Below are 26785 nucleotides of genomic sequence, written 5' to 3' on the forward strand. Positions count from 1 at the left end.
TGACTCATTCACATGTGGCCATGTGAACTTCTGATCCTTGGGTAAGAGAAATAAGCCTTTGTAACAACTAGATCAATAGCTGACACTGGGGTAACAACTGGAATTTTAAAACATTATATGTGAGAAAGGGTGTTGCATTTTTAAAAATCATCAAATATGGGAATTTGAGCCTCTGGGCTTCCCTTAAATTATATGACTGATAATAGCAACTCGAACTCATGGAAGGTCCACATATTATTTTCTTTGCCACCTTTCAAGCTGCTTCTAGAATTTCTGTCCCCTTCACGTGTGTACATGGAGGTAGGGGAGACGGAAGGCATGCTTTAAGAAACTAAAGGTCCTTAAAAGCAGAGAGGCTCCATGTTTCTGTGTAACTTTGGAATGCTAGGAATGTCTGATGCAAATTACCAAACTTAGAAGTTTAAAGCAACAATCTATACCCATCCGACCCTCAATCCACCCAATCTCATCTGATCTCAGAAGCTAAGAAGGGTCAGGTCTAGTTAGTGCTTGGATGGGAGAAGTTTGAAACACCAATATATTATCTCATAGTTTCTGTAAGTCAGGAGTTTGGCATGTTCTGGCTGGGGCCTCTGCTCAGAAACTCACAGGCTAAAATCAAGGTGTCAGCTGGGAGTGTCCTCATCTTGAGGCTCAACTGGGTAAGGATCGCTTCCAAGTACTCTCGGGTTGTCGGCACAAGCCATTTTCTAGGGACTCTCTGACTGAGGTCCCTGTTTTCTTGCTATCGGCCAGGAACTGTTCTCCAGGCTTTGCCACATCTTTGCCACATGCCCCCTGCACATGTTCCTTCCTGGTTTGAATCTCTTTTTCCAGGAAAGGCTCAGTCCCTTTTTAGGGCTTACCTGATTAGGTCAGTCCCACCCAGGATAATCTTTCTTTTGACTAACTGAAAGTCAGTGTATGTGGGACCTTAAAAACACTGGTGAAATCCCTTCATCTCTCCCTTACAGGTGTAATTTAATCAAAGATGTGAATCTCATCATAACCACAATTCCATCCACACTCAAAGGAAAGCAATTCAAATATTTAAAATAATGTCCCACTGTTGGCAATAACTGAATGAAATATCTCTAATACAAAGAGAAAAGGTTTAACTTGGCAAAATCACAAACTGATAATTTGATCATGTGTGTCAAATGTTCACACTGTTCATATCCTTTAACCTAGCAGATCACTTAGAGGATTTAATCCTGAAGAAATAACGAGCAATGTATGGGACCTTTTTATTGTTTATACTACTGAAAATGATCTGGCCATGCATGGAGGCTCATGACTGTAATCCCAGCACAGCGGGAGACTGAGGTGGAAGTATTGCTTGAGGCCAGGAATTCAAGGCAGGAATGGGCTATGACTGTACCATCACACTCCAGCCTGAGCAAAGAGTGAGACCCTGCCTCAAAAAAAGAAGGCAGGGAGGCAGGGATGGAGGGACAGAGGAACAGAGGGAGGGAGGGAAAGAAAAGGAAAATGATCCAAGTGTTTAACAGTATGAGACTGGTCAAACAAAATATGACACAGCCATGAGATGGAATGTTTTTCAGAAATGAAAGTGATATTATAAAATGAAAACGAAACAAAAATTTATTTTAAATATATGAATTATGTGACAGCCTGGGCCTGTCATGCCTTCAGATCCATTCTTCCCCTTTCCCCTGTACTGAAGGCTGGAGGGTCCTCTAGGCTGCATTTTCTAGGCTCACAGGTTAGCTGGTGACTGGCTGGGTTCAGTCAAGGAAAGGCAACAGCTGGAGCCCGGAGAATGCGAAAAGGGACAGGCAAGGACATCTCTCCCTTCCTTCTCTGTCTTTGGCAGGATCTGTGGATTGGCCATTTCTCCCCCATGGCTCCAGTGCCTGACAGAAGGGCCCGCTATGGTTGCAGCGTCCAGTCCAGTTCCCTTCCTCTAGCACTGCTTCCCCATGGACTACTTCATGACCTCCAGCCGGGGCATGCGGTGGCTTCCTGCATGTCTTCTGCTCAGATTCCCTGAATCTCCCATCATATGTATAACCTGTCTCCAAAATTCACTTTCCATTGGACAAAAACAGAAGTTGGAGATGATGCATTCCCAAGACATGCAATTTACCCAACCTCACGGAGCAGTGAAAAAGCCGGCAGAATGCTTTCTGTTTTCCTGGTTGGAGTCCAACAACAAACCACTGAAATCAAAAGTCTCAAGAGCAGACATTCCAAATCCTGGGCAATGATCCCTAATCCATCTTCTTCTTAAATGGATAATTCTACATAACAAGTTGCTGGGTGAGTAGCAACAAGTTCCCAGTCCCTAAAACAAGTATTCTCTTAACAATAGCTCAACAACCATTCCCCTAGAGAAGTGCCAGGCAGGGTGGCAGGGGTGGGGCCAGAAAGCTATTCAGCAATAGATTTCTATTTCCTCATCTTTTCCTCTACTGAATAAACCAAAGTACTGTTTTGTAAACTGAAATGATTTCTTTTGCAAGTGAAAGCTAAAATGAAAAGATCAACGTTTCCCCAAAATCCTAAAAATTCTATGTAAAAGCAGCCTTCTAAAAAAAAAAAAAAAATCATCAACTCCAGGATACTCAGTTTTGCTAAAATTCTCAATACTCTGTAAAGATATTATCTCTAGGTGAACATTAAAATAATCTTACCTTGGAGACTTCCTAAGATTTGGTTCCAGTCAAACACAATTAATTATTCCAGGATGTATTTCAGAGTGACTCCAAATTCCCATCTGTAGCTAGGACCAATCATTTCTGCCGCTCCAAAAAAATTATCATAGCTCAGAAGACCTATGTTAAAAAAGCCAAATGAAATCAATTAGCATTTTAATGTTAAAATGAAACTAATTTCCAGTAGCAAAATAATGGTCTTTAACATGACACCTGCAGTTTCAGGCAAATGGCAGACAGTCAAACATATGCATAGTTGTGAGGTGTCCTAATACTAGGGAGGAAAAGAAAGAAAATTCTACAGTCATTAACTAGCCACATATTAGTTAACACAATATAGTTTTAAAGAACTTCCTGCAATGGGAAGGGTATTCAAAATGTAACAGAAGGCCCCAAATCATTTGAAATGCATCAAGTTCACTCTCCCATTTCGTTGATCATCGGACAAAACTGGAAGTTGGAGATAACACATTCCCAAGACACGTAATTTGCCCAAGCCCATAGAGCAGCGGAAAAGCCAGCATAAAGCTCTGAATTCTTAGGTTTGTGTGACATAAGCCTGAAGATGATGACAGACAACCTACAAGGTTGCTTTTCGAAAAAATATTAATAGGACACCAAGGGAAAAAGTATTTTCCAATATAATCCACCATACCAAAATATAAAGAACACTTGTGAATACTGCAATAGACACTCCCTTGATGCACAAACCTAAAAAAGAAAAAATTCTACTTAGTGAACACATTTGTAAAAGGACTCAGATGGTCCTAAGGCCAAGAAATCTTGAGGAAAAAGCAGAACATGAAACTACACCATTTGTAAAGATGCTAAGTTAAATACATCTCTCCCTGTGGTGGAGATCAGAGAAAAATAATGATATGCATTAATAAATATTCAAGTTGCAAATATAACATAAAAATGATTTTTGAAATGCAGTCTAATTACTTTAGAATCCTGTAGAACCAATTAAGAATCCACCACCAAGCACAACTGAGACTTTTCTCTTAGATAACCAGAAGATAATTCCACAAGTTTGATTGGAGAACACTTTTGGTGATAAATTTGAAGACTCACCACTTTGGGCTTCATATAAGAGAGTATGAGCCTTGAGTAATTAGTTCAACAAGAGGGAAACGGCTTTAAATAACTGTATAAGTATGAGTTGCTCAGAAAAAAAAAAAAAAAACTTGAAAATGTTCATCTCTCAGATCCTCCAACTTTATTAAGTATGTGTGTTCTTATGTCCACCCAAGGGCACGATGTGACCTTCTGCGATCAGAAAGAACTACACAATACAATTTATCAGAACCCATCATAATGAACTTCCCACATATTGGAAACCAAAATGACCTTTCCTGGCTAATATTTATCTTGTTTTCTTCACACAAAAGGAACCACTGGGTATTCTTTTTTCAATTCATTAAAAAAATAGATCCATCAGTGGAAAGTAATGTGATCTAAAAGTTCATATGCCAGACAAGGAGCCAGGAGTTTAATTTTAGGCTGAGCCATAACTCATTCAGTTGTATTTTCCCAGAGTGTACCTTAGGCATTTGCTTGAAAGAATTAACTCTTTCTTGTCATGTCTTTGTCTGTTTTCTGCTGCTATAACAGAACAGAAATTGGGTAATTTAGAAAGAAATTTATTTCTCACAGTTCTGGAGGCTGGGAAGTCCAATATCAAAAAGGCAATTAAATTTCAACACGAGTTTTGGAAGACACATTCAAAGCCTTAACATTCCACCTCTGGCCTCCCAAAACTCATGTTTTTCTCGCATATAAAATATATTCATTCCACCTAAATAGCCCAAAAGCATCAATTCAAAAGACCAAAGTCCAGAGTTCCATCTAAATCACATATGAGACTCAAGGTACGATTCATCCCACCTCAAATGTCCTCCAGTTGTGAGCCTATATAATTAAAACAAATTATCTACTTCCAAAACAAAATGATGAAACAGGCATAAAACAGACATTCCCATTCCAAAAGGGAGAAATAGGAAAATGAAAGAAGTAACTGGTTCCCAGTATGTCCAAAACCCAACAGGGAAAACAACATTAAGTCTTCAAGCTGGAGAATAACGTCCTCTGGCTCTATATGTCCTGCATCCTGGACATACTACAGCAGAAATTAGGTTACCAATGCCTTGGGTAGCCCTGCCCCCATGGCTTGGCTAGACCCCATCCACTCAGCAGCTGTCTTGGGTTGGTGTCTTGTGCCCACAGCTCTGAGGCTGGAGTGGTACGCTGGCAGTTCTATATTTCAGGAGTCTCTGAGGTAGTCTCACTCTCATAGCCCCACTTTAACAGTGCTCCCTAGTACTGCTCTCTGTGGTGGCTCCTCCCTTGTAATGAGTTTCTGCCGGGACCTCCAGACTGTCTGATACATCCTTGGAAATCTATGTAGAGGTGGCCATGGCTCCAAGGCTCACACATTCTGTACTTCCACAGGATCAGCACCATGTGGGTGCCACCAAGACATACCACTTGTGCCCTCTGAAGCTCTGGCACTAGCTGCACCTGGGCCTGCTTGAGGGATGCTGCACTGGAATTTGGGGAACAGAATTCCAAGACTGCATAGGGCAGTAAATGCTGAGGTCCCACAGGTACCGCTTTGGAAATCTTGCCCTCAAGGTCCTAGCTTGCCTGAAAGGTCTGTGGAATATTGTCAGGGTAATTCCCTCATTGTCTTAAACTGCACCTGGCTTCATTCTAGCTGTATTAATCTCTTTAGCAAATGGGTGCCTGACTGCACCCTTAGTATTTTCTCCCAAATATGCTGTTTTATTCTTTACATGGCCAGGCAGAGAGTCTTCCAAAGCTTTCTCTTCTGCTTCCCCTTTAATTATAAATTCTGTCTTTAAATATTTTTTCTATTCACTCATTTTACTGTGAGCACCCAAAAGAAACCATGGAGCACCTTGAACACTCTCCTGCCACATACCTTAGATCATTGTCCTTAAATTCCATCTTCTAAAAAACCCTAGGGCATGGACACAATTCAGCCAAATTCATCACCATGTTAAAACAAGGATTGTCTTTACTCTGGTTTCCAATACCGTGTTTCTCATTTCTGCTTGAGACCTCATCAAAATAGCCTTTACCATCCATATCTTTAAAAACATTCTGATCACAACCTCTTAAGTGATCTCCAAGAAGTCTCAGACTTTTCCTACAGCTATTCTCTTCTCTCCTCTGGGCCCTCACCAGAACTACCCTTAACACTCCATTCACAGCAATACAGGATTTTTTCGTCATTTACTTCAAAACTGTTTCAGCCTCTACCCATTACCCAGCTCCAAAGCTGCTTCCACATTTTCAAGTATTTGTTATAGCAATAACCCCACTCTCTGTACCAATTTTTTGCCTTTGTCTGTTTTCTTCTGCTATAACGGAATACCTGAAACTGGATAATTTATAAAGAAAAAAATATATTTCTCATAGCTCTAGAACTGGGAAGTCTAATATGAAAGGTGCCAGCATCTGGTGAGGGCCTCCTTGCTGCATTACCCCATGGCAGAAGATGGAAGGGGAAGAGTACTCAAGAGAGCAAGAAAGGACTGAACTCACTTTTATGACAATCCACTCTTCACAATAAAGAACACAGCCCCCAAGATAATGACATTAATCTATTCATGAGGGTGGAAGCCTCGTGACCTAATCCACTTCTTATGATCCTACCTCTTAATACCATCACAATGACAATTAAATTTCAATATAGTTTTGGAGGGGACATTTTAACCAAACTGTGTCGCTTCTAAACTTCAGCACATTAAAGATCAATAATTTTGTGCATGGCATCAAAAAAAAAGCATTTACATGCAATCATTTTATTCCTCTGTTGTTCCCAACTATAACACAGTCCTTTCTATCAGTCTGCTTCAAAAGTCATTTGTTTTTAAGGAGTCTCAGTGTTCTTGGGGATGAAAGACATTGCCCATATCTAGACTGAGAAAACTTTTTTAGAACATATCTGGTCATTCTTGGAATGAATTAAAAAGATGGTGGATGCTGGGCTACATTCTTCATCTTCTGCCTGATGTGTGGGTATTATATGGAGACAGTGGCTGATTTACTACAAAAGAGTAGAAAGCCTATTTATGTCTCTTGGCACCAAGAAACTTTGAGGTTCCCAGGCAGAAGAGACCATTCTGCAGATGTTTAATTTATTTCCATGTTACACAAGAAAAAATTTTACCTACCCTTGATTTCTTATCAAGGAAAATAGAGAGGCTGTGTCTTCCTCCTCACTTTATCTTCTTGCCTCACTTATCAGTGAGGTAAAATCCCCCAGAGAACTATTCTTTCTAGAATATAGTCATTCACTTGTAGATGAGCACCTTCAGAATACTTCTTCTGTCTGAAAACCCCCCTGACTCCACAAGTGAATTTGCAGGGCATCATATTCCCCCCATCTTTCCACTCAAAATCTATGATGATGAAATACCAGTTCCTCTTAAAATTGAAAAGCACTGTGACCTTAAACCGGGATCTAATCATGAGGAAAATCAAATAAACTCAAATTTGAGAAACATCCTGCAACCTAATTTCTCTGTATTCTTAGAGTATCAAGGTCATGAAAGGCAAAAATAAAAATAAACATAAACATGAGAATTGTCTCAAATAAAGGCAAGAAACATGGCAGCCAAATGCAACTGCGATCTTATATTGGATCTTGGACCAGGAAAAACAGTCATTCTCAGAATGAACTGTACACCCACACAAAAGCAAGGACACATATATGTAGCCCATAAAGGTCATAATTGAGAAAATCAACAGTATCTGACTATAGCCTGCAAATTGCATTACAGTGTTCTACAACATTAAATTTCCTGATTTTGATTCTCATACTGTAGTTAAGAAAGAAAATGCCCTTGCTATTAAATACACCCTGAAATATTTAAGAATAAAGGGGCAAATGCCTCCCATTTATTTTCAAATGACTTTAAGAAAACATGGGCGGGAAGAAGGCAAAAGGAAAGAGAGAGAGAAGAGCAGGATAGAGCGAATGAGAAAGAGAAGAGAGAGGGAATGAATGAATGCAAAAACAAATAAGCAAAAGGTAAACAATTGGTGAATCAGGCACAGGGTATATGGGATTCTCTGTACTATTCTTTGAACTTTTCATTAAGTTGGAAATGATACCAAAGTAAGACATTACATACGTACTTAAAAGGCTTCGGTTTATAAAATATACTAAAATGACTGAGAATTTACTGCCAATTCTAAACATTAAGGAGAGTTGAAAGCTTGAATGTTCTGGTTAATTCAACTCTCTGAGCATTCACCCAAGCCTCCAGAGGAGCTTTATTTGTTTTTATTTTTAAAACACTTACATAGCGCCTGCTAGGAACCATGTACTTTTTAGTCATTTTAAAATATACACTCACTTAAAAAGACGATTTATTTACGTCACAATATGGCATAGGAAGAAGTGTCTTGTCCAAGCTCACTAAGCTAGTACATGGCTGAGCCAAGATTCTAATTTATGCTGTCTGGTACTAAGGTACCTACAGTTTCAGTTCTAGTAAAATTATCTCCAAAAAGTGTCAGTCCCTTTTCATGCTTTAGTAAACAGGAGGAAAATAAATCTGTCTTTCTTCAGGACTTGAAGACATTGGTCATCAATCTGACATTAAAAATTCTATCTGTGGCTGAATTTGTGTAGACAATTGGACTGAATTTGTTAGCAGATGCTGGAATTGTGCCCATGATGGTTTACATTAATACCTAAATAAATAATGCCTCATCTCTGAAAAGCTAGTGAAAAACAGTGGCACAGGCTTCTGATTTGCTACTGATTTATTAAAGGTTAACTAATGTCATTTCCCAAATTAAGACCAAGTATGCAAGAATTATATACAGCTTGAGTGCCTTCAGCACCATTTTTTTAACCAGATGGCAAACAGCTGCACTTCTGAATAGAACTCTAAAACATTTCATTGAAGATATACCAGAGCCAGATCATGCATGAGGCTAAATTACTTCAGCTGATTTCTATGAAGGAATTCAGCACCAAAATGTTAAAAATGGATTTTTGTGCATCCACTCAAACTCACCTCCTAACACATTCAAATTCAAAAGCATTTTTACAATACACAGCAAAGCAGAATCTACTTCATAACAAACAGTCCAAGTGCTACTAAACCACACTGCCCTTTCCTGCCTGCCCACTTACCAGGGAAGTCTCCAAGCACATCTTACATCACCTCCAGAATGAGGTGGTTTGGATAATTAGCTATTTCCAGACTCACAATCAGTTCATCTCTGACCTCCCAGGCTGGGATCTACTGGGATAGCCTGGTGCCTTCTGTACTCAGCCCCTTGGGTATCGGGGCACAAGTAGAAATAATTTTTTCAGCTAATGATGTAAGAGGTGACACCCTGAAGAGTTTAGACATTGTGGTTAATAATTTTTCCACACTAATTTCCATACAGACAGATGATGATGATGATGGAAGTAGGAAATGTTTCAGAAATCAGCAACCTGGGTTTGGGGAGTAACTAGAGGGTTTTATGAGTAGAAAATAGTGATGTCTTTCCATTCCGATAATCAATAGAAATTCTGAAGCAGAACTTGCCTACATAAAACTATTCATCATTTCTCCACACAGAAATGAGGAAAGATGTTTCCATTTGCAGTTGCTTAAATAACACAATCACATTGAATTGTCTTCAGAAATCTGCAAACGGCTTTTCCACCAAAGCAACACAATGAAATGTAACTTCTCTCTTGACAAATACATCCTGAAATAAGGCAGGTATTAATGATCTTATATTAAAGAGTGTGCTGGTGAAAGTAAATGTATTTAATAGGTTACCAACATTTATGTGAATATACTTCAAGCACTGATACATGGCAGAACCTCCACTGAGCTATCATTTATAATTATCACATATGTGGCATTACTTTGTATTTAGGGAATGTTCACTGTCTTACATTAAAGCAACCATATTTTTCCACCAATCTGTGGTATATACATGTCATAAACTACTTTTTATTGCTTGCTTAAAAACATCAGTGAAGAATTTACTATTGAACAATTTTACAACATGCTAAAGCATATTGTAAACGAGCCATTAAAGACAATAACTGTCTATTAAATATTAAAGAATTTTATGAATGGCATTTTAATTTCAAGTGTTACCAATACCATCTCATCTAAATTAGGTGGTAGAGAGTTGTTTTAGAAATGTGAGGAGGTTGGAGGGGGTGGACGAGAAGTCAGTTAATGGGTACAATGCATATAAATCAGGTAATGGATGCTCTAAAAGCCCTGCCTTGACCACTACGCAATCTATGCATGTAACAAAACTGCACGTGTGCCCAAAGAAAGAAGATAGATTCTTTTCCCATTTTTAAAAAGGGCTCTTCTAGTCAGAGATGATTTAAATAAGTAGACATGCTGTTTGGGTAAGGTTTACACTGTCATTTTAAGAACTGAGGAATTCCTTAAAACACACAGCATCTTAAGGGCACTGATACATTCCTTTCTAATGGATATATGGTCAAATTACTCATTTTGTTAATGAAGAAAAACTCCAGCCTTCAAGTGACCATGAAGTAAAAAGTACAAAAGCAATCACTGCTAAGTGATAATGGTTAATTAAGAGACGGTATACATAAAACTTAGCTGGCAAGTTACATAAAATAAAATGAGCTCACCAAAATCGGCAGCACCCAGCATGGCTCCACAGCTTGTTGTCCAAGTGAAATTGCCCAGGTCTGGGGCTGAACAAATGTAAACCGTAATGACAGTTTAGCCATAAATCTCTCAAGGCCCAATTATCCTTACTGCAGAGGATTTATTTCTTTTAATTAGACCAGTTTTTAATTGGAAATTTTCCTCTCATTTCTCATTTTTCAAATAAAACAGAGTCTCTAAGGATTTCAACATAATCAGTAGCCAACATAAATGTTGGAGGCTATCTACAAGTTGCCAAGCACTTGAATTTTATCCAAAAAGTTTTTACATGATAGGATCTATCTTCTACATAAAAAATTTCCATAAACATTAAATAATGGGTCTTCTAATACTATCATCATTGCTATGGGTAATGGTAGTCTACTTACTTAAAACCGGAATGTAAAGTTCTTGAGGGGAGGAATAATGTCTTATTTCCCTTCCACCCCAACTGCTGGTGTAATACCTTGCATACCATGGAAGTTAAATGCTTTGCTAATAAATGAATAAATGTAAGGCCCTAGTTTCACTCTCAAATGAATGGTCATTTAACCTCTATGCTTCCCAAATTCCTCATCTGTAAACAAATAGAGTTTAACTGGCCGACTTCCAAGGTGCCTTCCAGCTGTAACAATGACTCATGGACCATTTTAGGAAAAATACAGTGTGAATTAGCTACTGTTAACAAACAGCTAAGGGATATAGATATATACACAGTAAATTCAACCATGAGTGGATTATATGGCAAGACAAGCCCATCGCAGACAATATCGGCCATTCTAATCTGGATAAATGCTTCTTAAAAGCTTAATCTAACCCTGTATTTCAACCTTAAATTCATCTTTTGTTTGACATTGGTGCCCTCCTGTGGGCAAAAAAGGAAATCTTTTGACCATTCTAACATGTTAACTGGTTTACAATACGTACATTTTTATTATAATAATTACACGTTTAAATTTTTAATAAAGCCATATTTATAAATAGAATTCTAACTATCCTTAAATAAACATAAGATATAATTTAAGTAACACTATCACACTAAATAGTAGTACCAAAAGAAAAAGCTAAATCAAAATACACGGACAGCATCTAAATGAAATGGTAATTATTTCTATGGAATATTACACATTATAAATGCAGATTTAATGGGATGCAGTGTTTATTGGTTCTTCCTGTTACTTCTTTGTGTTTTTTTCTTGAGACAGAGTCTCACTCTGTCACCCTGGTTGGAGTGCGGTGACACTATCAGGGGTCACTGCATCCTTGTTCTCTGAGACTCAGGTGATCCTCCCACCTCAGCTTCCCAGGTAGCTGGGATGATAAGACACACACTCCCATGCCTGGCTCATTTTACGTATTTTTAGTAGAGACAAGGTTTTGTCATGTTGCCCAGGCTGGTCTCGAACTCCTGGGCTAAAGCGATCCCCCTGCCTCAGCCTCCCAAAGTAGCAGCACTAGCCACCGAGCCCAGCCCTGTTACTTCTATAACACAAGTCTATGCTGTGAACTATCAAAGGTCCTAAGCTATTTAAAGATATTCGAACACCCAGTCTGTGTGTACTGAAAGCAGACTTGCTACTGGCACTATATTAAAGCATGCTGGGGGAAATTAAGAAAACTGTCAATTCACAGGTGACAATCTAACAGGAAAAGGCCAGAAAAAAACCACAAGGGGTAGTCAACAGAGTAGGCCATTCAATATTTGGCAGAGTGTTTCAGCATAATGAAAACAAAGACTTTAACCATGTGGAAAAGGGTAACATCACTGGGGATTGCTGTAATCCAGGAAACCTTCCTGGAAGAGGCGACAACAAAGAACAGTAAGAGAAAAGATGGAAAGCAGTAAAGAGGACTTTGAGGGTGTTTTGGGTTTTGTTTTGGTTGTTTTTCTGTTTTGGGAGGGGTTTTTTGAAAAGGAGTTTCACTCTTGTTGCCCAGGCTGGAGTGCAATGGAACGGTCTCAGCTCACCACAACATCCACCTCCCTGGTTCGAGCGATTCTCCTGCCTCAGCCTCCCAAGTAGCTGGGATTACAGATGCCCAACACCATGCCCGGCTAATTTTCATATTTTTAGTAAAGACGAGGTTTCGCCATGTTGGCCAGGCTGGTCACAAATTCCTGACCTCAGGTGATCTACAAACCTCAGCCTCCAAAGTGTTGGGATTACAAGTATGAGCCACCGCGCCCAGCTGTTTTTGGTTTTGTTTATTGTTCTTTTTGAGGGGAAAGGTCTGTATGTGTATGTGGGTTTGTTGTGTTTTGATTTGACTAGGTGGGGGAAAAGGAAGAGACACTAAAGGAAACCACAAAACTCATCTAGAGAAAAGAGGAGGGGAGATATGGTGACTAAGGGGAATTAGCTATACACTGGGAAGCGAGAGAAGAGCCAGCACAGCCTCCATGTTCTATTTCTCTGTTCACTGGGTCACTTCTGCATGATTCATTCAACAAAGATTTTTTTTAAACCAACTCTTCTGTGCCAGAGCCTGTGCTGGGTCCTAGGCACAGAGGGTGGACAAGGTCCCCAGTGTCCCGGAGCTTGCATTATAGCATAGGGAGACAAACAGGTAAACAAGCATGAATGAGGTAACTGTGGACCGAGAGAAGCATTACAGGAAAACATAAACATAAGTGAACAGTGTGATGGAGACTAGCTGAGCTGGGAGGAAGAGGTTAGCTACTTGGACTGGGTGTTCAGGGATGGCCTGGCCTCACTGAGGTGACTCTGACATCATGGTGAATTACATAATGTGACCTTCCAAGGGAAATATATTCCGGGTAAAGAGACAGTACAAAGGGCCTGAAGCTAAAATAAGCTTGGTGTGTTCAGGAGCGGAGAGGTAGCTAGGGCAACCAGAGAGGAGTCAGCAAGGCAAAGAGAGGTAGGAGGTAACGTTAGGTAGCAGGTGATGGCAGAGAGGTCCCCAGGGACAGACCAGACAGAAACTTGCAGGCCATCGTGTACCGTTAGAATTTTATTCCAAATGTGGTATGGAGCTTTAAGCAGGAGAGAAGTAGGAGATGGTTTACAGCCTTCCAGCTGCTGGGTAGAGCATGCCCTGGTGTGGGGGCAGGATCAAAAACAGGAAGATGGTTGCAGAGGTCCAAGCAAGAGATGGCGATGGCCTGGAGCAGGACGGTAACAACAGAGCCCAAGAAACACTGATCCTCTAAAGCCAAAAGTAGCAGCGAGCACACAACAGGTTCTTAACAAATCTAGGAATGAATGAGTGCTTCAGTGAGTAAGTGGCGAACCATTATTACCAGTGTTGCAGCATGCCACTGGTTTTTTACCTCTCTCTAGAGCTGGTATCTGTCTTATGGGCAAGTACAACAAATACTGACACAGATGGCCCCAAGGGAAGAAAAAGTGGCAAAACACCTTATTGACTGCTTGTTGACACAGACTAAGGTTTTGACGAGAAGTACAAGAGAGTGAATTTGGCCAGCTATCTGGAGTAGGGTACCAATGAAGCCAGGTCTCTAAATGGTGTCCTCTCACACCCCTGCTAGGTACTGCAGACACTCCATGTGGGAGCAAACTACCGAAATACCTAGAAGGTTCAAATTTCATTAATACTAGTTTTTATCTTACGGAAACTGTACTTCATATAAGCTATTGTTTTTTGTTTTTTTAATTAAGACAGAGTCTCAGTCTGTCACCCAGGCTAGAGTACGGTGGCGTGATCTCAGCTCATTGCAACCTCTGCCTCCCAGGTCCTAGTGATTCTTCTGCCTCAGCCTCCCGAGTAGTCAGGATTACTGGCGTGCGCCACCACGCCCGACTAATTTTTGTATTTTTAGTAGAGACAGGATTTTGCCATGTTGGCCAGTCTGGTCTCAAACTCATGATCTCAAGTGATCCATCTACCTCAGCCTCCCAAAGTGCAGGGATTACAGGCATAAACCACTGTGCCCAGCCTAATCTATTGTTTTTCACGCTTCACTTTGACTACCAGGAAGCTGAGAGCAAAATTGGCAGTTCATCTTCAGTAAATGAACAGGACCTTTCACCATGCCTTTTATATGCTAATCTTATGCTTCATTATCCTTATTTTTGGCCACCCCTGCAATCCCAGCACTTTGGGAGGCCGAGGAGGGCAGATCATCTGAGGTCAGGAGTTCGAAACCAGCCTAACCAACATAGTGAAATCCCATCTCTACTAAAAATAGAAAAATTAGCCATACATGGTGGTGCATGTCTGTAATTTCAGCTGCTTGTGAGGCTGAGGCAGAAGACTCACTTGAACCCAGGAGGCAGAGGTTGTGGTGAGCCGAGATCATGCCATTGCACTCCATTCTGGGCAACAAGACCAAAATGTCTAAAAAAAAAACAAAAACAAAAAAATCCTTATTTTTCCTTTTATCTCTCATTTCAATGATTATTCTTAAAGGCACTCTCAAATCTGTTTTGGTGAAGATAGACACAAATAAATCAACAAGACACCATATGCTCTAACAGTTCCAAAATTCAGATTGTCCTAAAAGTCTCTTCATTGACTTTTTTTCTGCCCATCCTGCTTGCCAGGACAAAACTCAAAATTTCCCCCTTGACATGGTTACTTCAGATGAAAGCATTCTTTTCTTTCCAAATGAAAAGAAAATACAAAAAAATACAAAAAAAATTAGCCAGGCATAGTGGCATGTGCCTGTAGTCCTAGCTAGTAGGGAAGCTGAGACAGGAGAATAGCTTTAACCTGGAAGGCAGAGGTTGCAGTGAGCCAAGATCATGCCACTGTGCTCCAGCCTGGGTGACAAAGTGAGAGACTCTGTCTCAAAAATAAATAAATAAAAATAAATAATAATTTAGCAGATGTGTATTCTGGGTTAAATACCGGACCAATCAAGCACCTTTTCACTCATCTTGTTGAATCCTTAGAATAACCCTATAAGGAAATTTGTTTTGTTTACATGTCTGTTTAACAAGGGAGAAAATAAGTAATTCCGTTTACTTAAACTCAAGTATACAACCTAAGTGGTAGACCCAGGATTCCAAACTAGGCTGGGAGATTTCACTATCTGGGAAGCAAAGGGAGTGTAGACCAGAAAAAAACTTTAGAAAACAAGAGGTGGAATTGAGGTAGGGTCGTAAGTGGTAAGCCAAGACCTTCTAAAGACTGAAGTTTGGACACTGCAGAAAGCCCAACTCAGACTATCTCTCGGTTCAAAGATGCAGTTGTTAAAGATGGAGTCTTCCCAACTCTAGCCGTAGTTGTGTAAGAAATACATCACATACATTCAGTCACATAGCTACTTTTCATGTGTAAACTTCATGAAATAAATGAAATACCTTTAAAATATTTCCAATGAAAATTTAGCATCCAAACTGAGATACTAAGTATAAAATACACACCAGATCTTAAAGCTTTAGTACCAAAAAGAACTACCCCATTAATAATTTTTAGTATTCCATGTAGAAATATTATTTTAGACACAGCCAGCTAAATAAAATATACTATGAAAGTTAAAGATAAAATTCAGGCACACTTGTATAATCAAATGTGGTTTTCCACAGACAATAATATACCCTGGATTTTTTTTTCCTCATTTCGAAAAAATGTTTTGGCCTTCACAGAAGGCTTCTTAAACCCCTTCCATGGTTTGACATCACTGGCTCAGATAAAGGCTTAGGAAGCCATTCTTCTTATTCAAGATCTTAAAAAGCAGCAGCTCACATTTATAATGCATTACAACCAGAACTTGAGTCCTAAGAAATTTCTATGATAGTCCACAGTTTCAAACACAAATCCACTCATCAAAGCTTTGTTCAGGCATCAGGGAAACATCCTGGCAGCAAGCATGCCCATATAAGGAAATATTAGGTCATGATCCCATAACCCCAACACACAGGAGATATATCACACACTTTAGGAAACTTCTAAAGCAGAAAAACAGAAGAGGCTAGGGAGAATGACCTCTCTTCCAAGGTGTTAAATGCACTATTCATCCCCCAAAGAAGAAATGCATATAAAAACTAAAATCATCATAATATGCAGAATAACATAAAAATGAATATCTCGAATGAAAATTTATTTCTGCCACCTAAAAGACATTTAACCTTTAATTAAAATAATAGACCAGGTATGGTGGCTCACGCCTATAATCCTGGCACTTTGGGAGGCTGAGGTAGGCTGACCGCCTGAGCTCAGGAGTTAAAGCCCAGCCTGGCCAACATGGCAAAACCCCATCTCTACTAAAAAACAATACAAAAAAATCAGCTGGGCATGGTGGTGTGCACCTGTAATCCCAGCTTTACTGGGGAGGCTAAGACACGAGAATCACTTGAACCCAGGAGGCAGAGGTTGCAATGAGCAGAGATTATACCACTGTACTTCAGCCTGGGTGACAGAGAGAGATTCTGTCTCAATAATAATAATAATAATAATAACAACAGAGCTTCCTGGAAACCATTAATTTCAAAGTACGTTTGGTAACTGGGGCCAGAAGAAACAGAAGCAATTAATTCCAGTATTATTCAGCTTTTTCCAGTTCTTTATGGCCCTCCTGCTACAGAGTCTTTGCACATGGCAGTCCTTCTGTTCAGAGCCAGACACATTCTTCTCTCCTCCACTTGGTTAACTCCTAGTCATCCTTCATATCTCAGGGCAAATATTACCACCTCAAAGCAGCCCTTTGTACTCACTAGCTAAAATCTCAGATTTTAGTCTTTTCTTCTGGGTACTCTTTAGAATTGCATTTTTATACTCACATGAGAAATCCCTGTCAGACTGGAGCTCTATGAGGGCAAGGATCAGGCCTCTTCTCTCAGCATTGCTTCTCATCTCTAGCCCTTAACAGAGGAAGTATAAAGCACTCAACAAATACTTATTCAATCAGTGAATGAATTTGAAAACCTAAACTTAATCAGGATTTCCCATTTCCTTTACCTAATAAATTTGGTTTTTCAATCAGTTTCCACCTTGCAGCAAAATTTTTAACCAAAGATACTTTCCTAGACATTGACCCAATTCACAACTACTGCTTTCACTAAGGAACATCCCCAGCACCTATCAAACCTTCTAAGAAAGGGCAGGGCAGCATACTTTGCTATGTAGTTCAGCCACCCATAGCTAATTCAAGCCAAGCCAAGGGAAGATTCCTTTTCCTGCAACTTAGAATTGAGACTGAGAAACAGCTAATCATTCCAGAATGAGTTGTCAAAGGAGAAATCTATAAATTTAGGGGGTATGGGGTGGCCAGCTTTCCCTCATCCATGCAGGGGGAACAAGGAAAGCCAGACTTCACAGACACAAGAGTGACACAGATGCACACAAAACAGAAATGAGACTAGAAGAGGATGATCCAGGTCCCTGAAGGTCATTCTGTTTTTAGTTCCAAGACTTTCCTTGGCCTGTCTTTGTGCCTTCTCTTGAATTCCTCAAGGACTCCTATAGCTATTTTACTTTAAAGAAAAATAAAAGAAAATAAATCTCATCCTTGCTTGGCCTAGCTGGAGTTCTGTGTTGATCTAAATAGAATCAGCCCATTTCATAGATAGGAAGAAATGAGCCCCTAGAAATTATCTTTCTAAAGTTACAAAGCTAATTAGTTGAATTAGTTGTAGAGCTGGGCTTTATGCCCAAGCCTTGGGCATAGGGAAACTCTGTCTACGCTACCCAGTTAGTAGCTACTAACCACATGTGACCATTTAAATTTAAATTGAACTAAGTAAAATTTAAAATCAAGTTCATCAGTTCCAGGAACCACATATCAAGTGCTTAATAGCTCCAAATGGTAAATATTGTCATATTGGACAGCATAGTTCTAGAACATCTATTTCAACTATTGGCAGGAAGTTACATTGAATAGCACTAGATCCTTGAAGGATAAGCCCTCTCTATTTGTAAAATCTTAAACTGCAAAAGCGGACTTTGGCTGATAGTAAACACAGTGGAACACACTGGAATGAGGGCAATCTTGTCACCCGAAGGCTTGGAATCCTTTCCTCACTCTTCACATCCTTTCAATGGGCAAATCATTAGACCTCTCTGAACCTCAAGCTCTTTATCTGAAAACGGATTTGGAAATAACTGCCTGGGTCACTCCAATGTTCAACTGAGGCATGGTACAGGGAAGCGCTCTGTACATTGCACCTGTACTAACAATAGTTGTTACAATTAATCACAGCAGCAGCTAACATCATTTCTGGAGCCTACATAAATGTCTGGCTCTGCGATAAGAACTTTCAATGCATTAACTTATTTAATCCCCTCTACTTTGAGGCAGTTGCTATCATTACCCCCATTTTACAAAGAAGGAAATTTGGAGGCAGGGAGGTGATGTGATTTGCCCAAGGTCAGCTACCAAGTGGCAAGCTGGAATCAGAACCCAGGTTCCAAAGTCTGCCCTCTTAACCATCTGGCAACACACTGTCTTTCTAAGATCTCACAGTGGGCATTCCATGAGCAATACATTCTCTCTTCCATCTCTTTTACCCATATCATCCTTCTCTTTCAGCTAAGGCCTATATCATTCACATTTTTTTTTTTTGAGACAGGGTCTTGTTCTGTTGCCCAGGCTGGCGTGCTGTGGCATGATCATGGCTCACTGCAGCCTTCAACTCCGACGACCCAAGTGATCCTCCCATCTCAGCTTCCAGAATAGCTGGGACTACAAGTACATACTGCCATGCCTGACAAATTTTATATTTTTTGTAAAGCAGGATTCCACCATGTGTCCCAGGCTGGTCTCAAATTCCTGGGCTCAAGCAATCCACCTGCCATAGACTACCAAAGTGCCAGGATTATAGGCATGAGCCACCGTGTCCAGTCTCATTCATATTTTGTATGCACACTCTAGTCACAATCTTGTCTTTTGGTCTAATATGTTTCCCTTATATGTATATATTTTTGTATATGGATATAAGAAACAACCAGAACCTTACCAGACATAAAAACACCTGACATCCAAACAAAAAGCAGGCCTGTTCATCCTACAACATTATGCAAAGTAGCAATCAGCAAACAGAGCCTGCTTGAGAAAACCTGACAAACCAAGTTAGTAAAATCACTTTCCAAAGTATTTTCAATCTAATAAGTAATTTCAGACATCATTGGTTCTCCCAATCAATGGCCATTTCTATAACAGATGAAAGGAGCAACAAAAAAAAAAAAATCAGGGAAAGGACGGGGAGAGCATCCTCGCACGCTCCCTCTTCTTGTTAACAATATCTGTCCTGTAAAAATGGCAGGCACAGTGCTAGGCAATGCTTTTACTCAACCAACGTCTTCCTAGCAACTCTTGGTAGTCAGATGCTGGAGCAAAGCGTCACCCACCCATCTGGAAAACAGGAGCTTCAGCATAGGCTATAAAGCAACTGCCAATCTCAAGAATGGGATTCTGAACCTGGGGTCCTTACACAGAATCAGGGGTCCATAAAAAATGGGAGGGAAAAAATGACATCTTAGGATTTATCAACCTCTGTTTGAAATTCATCAGTTCCTTCCATTATAAATGTCAGCAACAAACCACGTGGGTATTTAGCAGTTCCTATGACTTGGCCACAAATAGAAATCATAAGTATTTTCAAATCTCATTAAAGTTTATTAGCAAGACCTCAAAATGTGTGTCCATCAACAACCTCATAATTATATATAGTTAATAGGCTTGCTTGAAGATCGTGTTGTTAAATGAATACAGAAGCACACATATTCTGTATCATAAAATGTTTTAATGTTTTGATCACTACATTTTCATATAATGGCTTCCTTGGAAATCCAAAGAATTTTGTTTTATGTGGGGTTTTTTTTTACTTTTATTTTAGACTCAGAGGTGTATGCACAGGTTTGTGATATAGCTAGATTGTGTGTACAGATTATTTCATTACCCTGTTTTATGTGTTTTAAAACATTACTATGAGACAGGATCCACTGGCTTCACCAAACTTCCAAAGGGACCCACGGCACAGAAAAGGTTAAGGGATCTCCATCCTTAGAGGTGGTAAAACAATACCTTTGCTGTGCAATATCACAGTTTCCTCCTCCCTCTTTCCTCCTTCCCACCCCATGGGAGACTAACCTATAACCCATCAATTCTCCCAAAAGTTGGAACGAAAACTGACAGATGATGCAACGACTTCTGTATAAGCTATACACCAGTCACAAAAGCACCAGGAAACTGTTGCAGAATGGTTTTTAGGAGGTTTAAAAAAAAAAAAAAAGAAAGAAAGAAAGAAACAATTTGCCCTGTATAGAAAGCTCCATCGTTTCAAGTGCCTCTTGCAACCACTATCCTATAATGTATTCCAACTTGCAAGTGTAGAAATGGCCTCATTATCCCCACAGAGGTCCTTCAGAAAGCCTATTTCAAAGCAAGCACCTCTGAAAGTTAGCCCACAATCTAAAAGCCTGTGCTATAAATACGCATGGCCTGGGAAGGCAACAGCAAGCCTGAGTCCACGATTGCATCTTTAAGAAGAAAACCAGGAGAGCCACAGAAGAGCGAGTTGCTCAGTGAACAGCTGAGAAAAGGGAGATGAAGTTTCTAAGACCTTTGGGATGACAGGTGTCAGAAGTCCAAAGACAAACAGATCTTTGTCATTGTGAAAGATAAAATATTTAAGCAGGCAAATAATAGTAAAGAGATTCATAAAGTTTCCCGATTTATATTACATGTGTATATGCAGGCTATGATCAAAGGACAGGCAACAATGAAGTGAAATTATCAATATGAATCGGGTCTTAGGATAGGATTTCCCCAAAGCAGAGCCTGGAACCAGGACTTAAGAATGCATGATGAAGGTTGCTAATGTGAGCAAGGAAAGCTGGATGCCACCAGGGTCTCCCAAGAAGCACAGAGATGCTCCCAGAATCATCCCCTGAAGGATAGGAGGTAAGGCCATTTCCTCATCAACTTCTCACCTCCACTGACTCAAAGGCATTAACTTGAAGGTTAACGGAGGTTAACTCATGGGCTACTTTTGCTGGTTTATCAGTGCACTGGGGAAGGCCCAGTGAGGAAGGTGGCAAGAGAACTGGCGAATGCTAGGGATGGGAAGTGGCCTTGCAACCGTGGCCAAAGTCAGTGGAGGCTGAAGGACGTGACACGAGGTAACACAGGTGGCTGCTACCCATGACCAAATGTGGAATGTAAGCTTTTTTCCCTTACAGCAGCTCCGCGTGAATTAAATCTTAAAATCTATCCACTCTCTAAATATTTTTGAGCCCCAACTATGTGCTACATGCCGCCTCCAGACACTGGAACACCACAGTAACCAAGTCAGGCAGGGTCTCTGCTTTCATATTCCTTATGTTCATAAAAAAACAGTATGTCAGACAGTGATTTACAAGGTAGATCAACGAAAGAGTAATGAGGAAAGGGAAGCAAACAGAGAGGATAATTTAGCAAGGGGAGTGAGGGATTGTCATTTTCATTTGCAGCCTGAATGACGAGGAGAGAGACCAGGGACATGTGGAAGAAAAGCATTTAAGCCATGGGAACAGCATGTTCAAAGGCCCGGAGGTGCAAAGATCACTAGTCAGTGCAATCTCCCACAAGGTGGGGAGAAGGGAACATCTGTGATAACCATTGCTCTCATTGGTCAGGGGGTAAACGTACTGTGGAAATTTATTTTCAGATGGTGATGAGGTCTGTACAAGATACAGGCTCCTCTCCTGGAGCAGGCTTCCGAGCAAGCTATCATTGCTTTCTTTGTTTCTTGTTAAATTGCCATCCACAGATCACTGAACTTGAAGTTTCACTGTGTTAACTGAGACTAAACCAAAGTGAAAAATCCCAAACTGCCTGCAGTACCAGGGCATTTGGGAAAGGAAAAAGCAAAAGTAAACCATAAAGTAATTTCACATCTGAGGAAGAGAAGGAGCCAGTGGGAATGCATAGACGTGAAGTGAAATAATGCTGTTTGTACACAGCAGGTCAGATGTGGAAGTAGGATGTGGACTAGACATTTTTCAAAGGGACAAGTGTCCTTCCTCAAAATGGCAAAGCTGGCTCCCTCTCCATCCCTTGCCTGTGTCCTGGGTGATGATACATTGATTGGCATAACAGAAAATCAGGTATCGATTTCACATGTCCCTCCCTGGGCATTAGAATTGAAGATCTTGCCAGTTGACTGCTCTTTAATTTCAATTATTCGGGGTCTTTTAACCTTGAGGGACTTGGTATGCAAATAATAAGAGCTGCTATGAGACAGCTTTTATTTAGCACTAACTATGTGCCACATACTAGGCTCAAAACTTGTTTACATTAGCTCATTTGAATCTTGCAACAGCCTTCTGAGACAGGGACTTTCAAATTTAACCACAGAGAGGTTAATAATATGGAAAAGTTTACAAAGCTGTTAAGTAGGGAAGCTGGGATTTAAAGCTGTGAGGGTCTGGTTCCAGAGTCCTTCTCTTAACAATAGCTCTAGGGCTTTATTAAATCAGCATCAACCAGAGAGTAGGCTTTTCATGGCACTGGTATTTTAAAGGTGCTGCCTTTAAAACCTGCCTGTATGTAGACAGCACCCTTTATCTTGTAAAGAACTCACTGCCGTCTGCGCTGGGCACAGTGGCTCTCACTTCTATAATCTCAGCACTTTGGGAGACTGAGGCAGGTGGATCGCCTAAGCGTGGGAGTTTGAGAACAGCCTGGGCAACATGGCAAAAGCCTGTCTCTTCCAAAAATACAAAAAAAAAAATTAGCTGGCATGGTAGAGCATGCCTGTGGTCTCAGTTACTTGGGAGGCTTAGGTGGGAGGATCACTTGAGCCTGGGAAGCAGAGGCTGCAGTGAGCCGAGATCATGCCACTGCACTCCAGCCTGGGTGACAGAGTGAGACACCATGTCAAAAAAAAAAAAAAAAATGTTGGGGGGTAGCAGGGAAGGAAAAACTCATTGCTGTCTAAAAATCAGTTTCCACAGGACATTACACCCATCATGAAAAGGTTCAATAAAGCGATTTTAGCCAAGAGAGAGGGAAGCAAAAAAGCTAGGAAGAGAAGATTTAGAGAAATTGATTCTCCGCTAATATACAAAGTAGCCAAAGAAATTAATGCTCGTTGTCCAAAGAGAAGGTGGAGGCAAAGATATGCACCAACTGTCATTCTCAGTAGAATAGCTTTCTTTCTGGCCAGCTCTTTAAAATTATCTGCTTTGGAGAATGGCTCGATCCTCAAATGAAAACTCTTCCAGCTGCTGATACAAGTGTCAGGAAGGCAAAAGGCTAGAATGAGCTGAGCCCAGCAGAAAATGCAAAAAGCTACAAAAGGGCTATTTTTGTTTTGCTCAGGGCAAGGAGAACAACAAGACAACATAGGTCTGCCGCCTGGGGAGGGTGGTGTGATACTAACAGTGACAGCAAGCGCAAATTACTCAACCTCCAGTCTGCATCTGTGTTCCCTCAAGAAAGAGGAGATGCTTTCCCTAAAGGCGAGAGGGGACACTGTTTCAGGGAATTGAGATCCAAAATACGGTGCCACGATTGTCAGAGTGCCTGCCCTCTCTAAATAAGTCTGAGGCTCCTGGCCCTGAAGAATTAAAGCCCAGGCTACTCATGACATGAAGTCTGAAGTAGCCAGAATATTGGTGGTAAACTCTGAAGAATCCAGGAGAACAGGAGGTGTACCAGCAAATCAAAAGAAATAAAAATACAAGTTGTGCCAATCCCAGACTTCTGTAATGCATTATTAACAAGGGGGACAGGGTTAGCACTCAGTGCAGCAATGATGACTTGGCATCGGCATGGATTTGCTAATAATAATTCATACCAAGCAATGCCCATTCCCTTTTTTCATGCTCACTGAAGCTGGTGACCAAGAGATTGCTATGGTTATAAAATCTGGAATTCAGCAAGGCATTTTGACTAAGTTTTTCATACAACTACAAAGCAAAAATAATTTAAAATGTAGATTGGACATAATGAAAATAAGTTGACTATTTAGTTATTTAACCCTCTGAAAGTACTGATTGATCATATCTACATCCATTTTGAATGTAATCTCTAGTGGGAAGCCACTGGACTCCAGAGCCTGTCCCATTCGACTTCTTATCAATGACCTGGATGGTGACACTGCCATCATTCCACCAAGTCTGGGGGTGACCTGCAGCTAGGAAGGGAAACAGCCACTCTGAAAAATCAGAAGCAAAACTGACAAAAAAAAAAAAAATTCATCAAGGTGACCAATTCACTGAATGTTGGTATGATGGAATTCTCCAGATGTAAATGCGAAACATTAAGCATGCGTTTAAAACTGTAAGTGGACAAACCGTGGAGAGAAGACAGACTGCTCTCCACATGGAAAAGGACTACACATAAAATGTCTTGATGGTAAATTCAAGACAAGTCAGTCATACAATATGGCTGTTAAAAACATTCATCTTATGCTTCATTAACAAAAGTATACTACTCAAAAAAGTAGAGAAGGGATAGTTCAGTTACACTCTGAAGTAGCTAGACCAGAATCAACAATATCCTATTTTTCAGTTCCATTTAATAAACATGGCAACAATCCACAGCCCAGATGGTCAAAGAGCCAGACCAGCCCCATCTGACGGTGCTTCCCACCACAATGAAACATTCTCTATCGCCAATGCAGTAGTCACTGCCCACAGCGGCCACTGAGCTCTTGATATGTAACTAGAGCACTGAGGAAGTGAATCTTTAGTTTTGTTTAATTCTAATTCATTTAAATTTATGTATCTGCTCGTAGCTTGGGGCTACCAAGTTGGGCTGCACAGCTCTAGACAACGCCATATGCCAAATGGTGGAAGTAACTCCAAGGATGGCAAACTCAAAAAAAAAAAAAAAAAAAAAGATTTGGGAACAAAAATGACAACAATATTTAGAATCTGAAACTCTGTCTTGTGGAAAAGGAATTAGAAATATTGTTTGCACCCATCGAGCAGAATTAGGACTTAGAGAAATTACAGTAAGATAATTCCATGGCCCTGAAGAAGTAACTGCCTAACAGTTACAACAATGTCAGTTCTATGAGAGCAGGAACTGTGCTCACCATACTCACTGCCTAGCACCTAGCACAGTGCCTGGCACCGTGAAGGCCCTCAGTAAATACACTTACTGAATGAGTGACTGGCTTGATCAACCCACGAAACAGGAAACTGTTCAAATGGAACATAAACACCTCAAAACACTATGAATTCCCCCAGCTCCCAAACTGGAGGCGCCCCAAGGAGCTGGCTGACGACTTGCTAGGCATACTATGGAAGATCCAGGCCTCCATCGAAAGGTACCTGGACTAAATGGCCTTTAAGTGCTTTCCAGATCCGGGAAAAGCCTTTTGCCTCTTCTTTCAGATGGTACTGGGTTCAAATCCTGACATGTCATTCGCATGACTGTATTACTTACCTAATGCTGCATAATGGATTATACACCCTTAATGACTTCAAGTAACACACATTTGTTATCACACAGCTTCTTTGGGTCGGAAATCTGGGCATGGCTTAGCTAGATGCTTTGCTTAGGGTCTCAAGAGGCTGCAATCAAGGTACCAGGAAGGCCTGGGTTCTCACCTGGAGGCTTAGGGGAGACTTCCATACTCACACAGTTGTCGGCAATATTCAGTCCTTCATCTTTGTGGCTGTAGGACAAGAGCTTCTGGGCTTTTTGCTGGCTCTAAGCCAGAGGTTAAGCTGTTCCTAAAGGTCGCCTGCAATTTTTTGCCACATGGGCTTCCCCGGCACACACATTCAGTTCTTCAAGCCATCATAGAGTCTCTAGAGCAAGTCAGCCAGCAAGGCAGAGTTTTATATAACATAATTATAAAGGCAACATCCTATCACCTTTGCTGTATTCTACGGGTTAGAAGCAAGTCAGGTTCTACCCATCGCAAGGGGAGATGATTATACAAATATGTGAACCCTAAGATGTGGGGAATCACAGGGGCCCACCCTGGCATCTGTGACTGCAACCTTAGCAAGTCACTTAACACACTCCAGCTTCTCATCTATAAAAACGAGGCCACTAATAGTACAGTGGAATCATGATAGGCACTCTTAATATGCAAACTCACTTTAGGATGTAACCAGGGTCAGGTCTGTCTCCACAATAGCACTGAAACCTCACAACAACAAATCTAGTAAGATAGATTTAGGTTAAAGAGGCTTAAGATTAAAAGAGAGGCGAGCAACCCTTTAAGCCAGAGAAATACTTAAGAATTCTCAAGCCATCATCCACTCTACAGAACTTTGATAGTTAGAAGCAGAATTCATTCAACATTCATTTATTCAACCAATTTGAATGCCCAGACTTCTGCATGTAGACATTCCTTTTGTTCCTTCCTGTGGACTAGCTCAGTAATTCTCAAACTTTATGGCTAAGAATTCTTCTACAGAGTTGTACACAAAAATACTGTATGGGATTTTGCAGGGGGTTATTCTGACTATATACAACTTTTCTTTTACATAGTTTAGCACCAAATCTCACATGCAGTCAGTTTCCATTGTACCAACCTCATAGGTTTG

General features: G+C 40.5%; 1 protein-coding gene across 2 annotated transcripts in view; it reads right to left on the minus strand.

Annotated features, from left to right (window-relative positions):
• TAFA4 (TAFA chemokine like family member 4) overlaps nucleotides 1-26785 on the minus strand; it is a 215603-nt gene that overhangs the window by 141504 nt on the left and 47314 nt on the right. For both annotated transcript variants that reach the window (XM_010350129.3, XM_010350127.3), the window contains exon 2: nucleotides 2658-2798. The gene's annotated coding sequence lies outside the window, so the exon portion shown is untranslated. The remainder of the gene's footprint in view (nucleotides 1-2657; nucleotides 2799-26785) is intronic.

Source organism: Saimiri boliviensis, chromosome 8 (assembly GCF_048565385.1).
Source record: "Saimiri boliviensis isolate mSaiBol1 chromosome 8, mSaiBol1.pri, whole genome shotgun sequence".
In the NCBI taxonomy this organism is placed as follows: Eukaryota; Metazoa; Chordata; class Mammalia; order Primates; family Cebidae; genus Saimiri; species Saimiri boliviensis.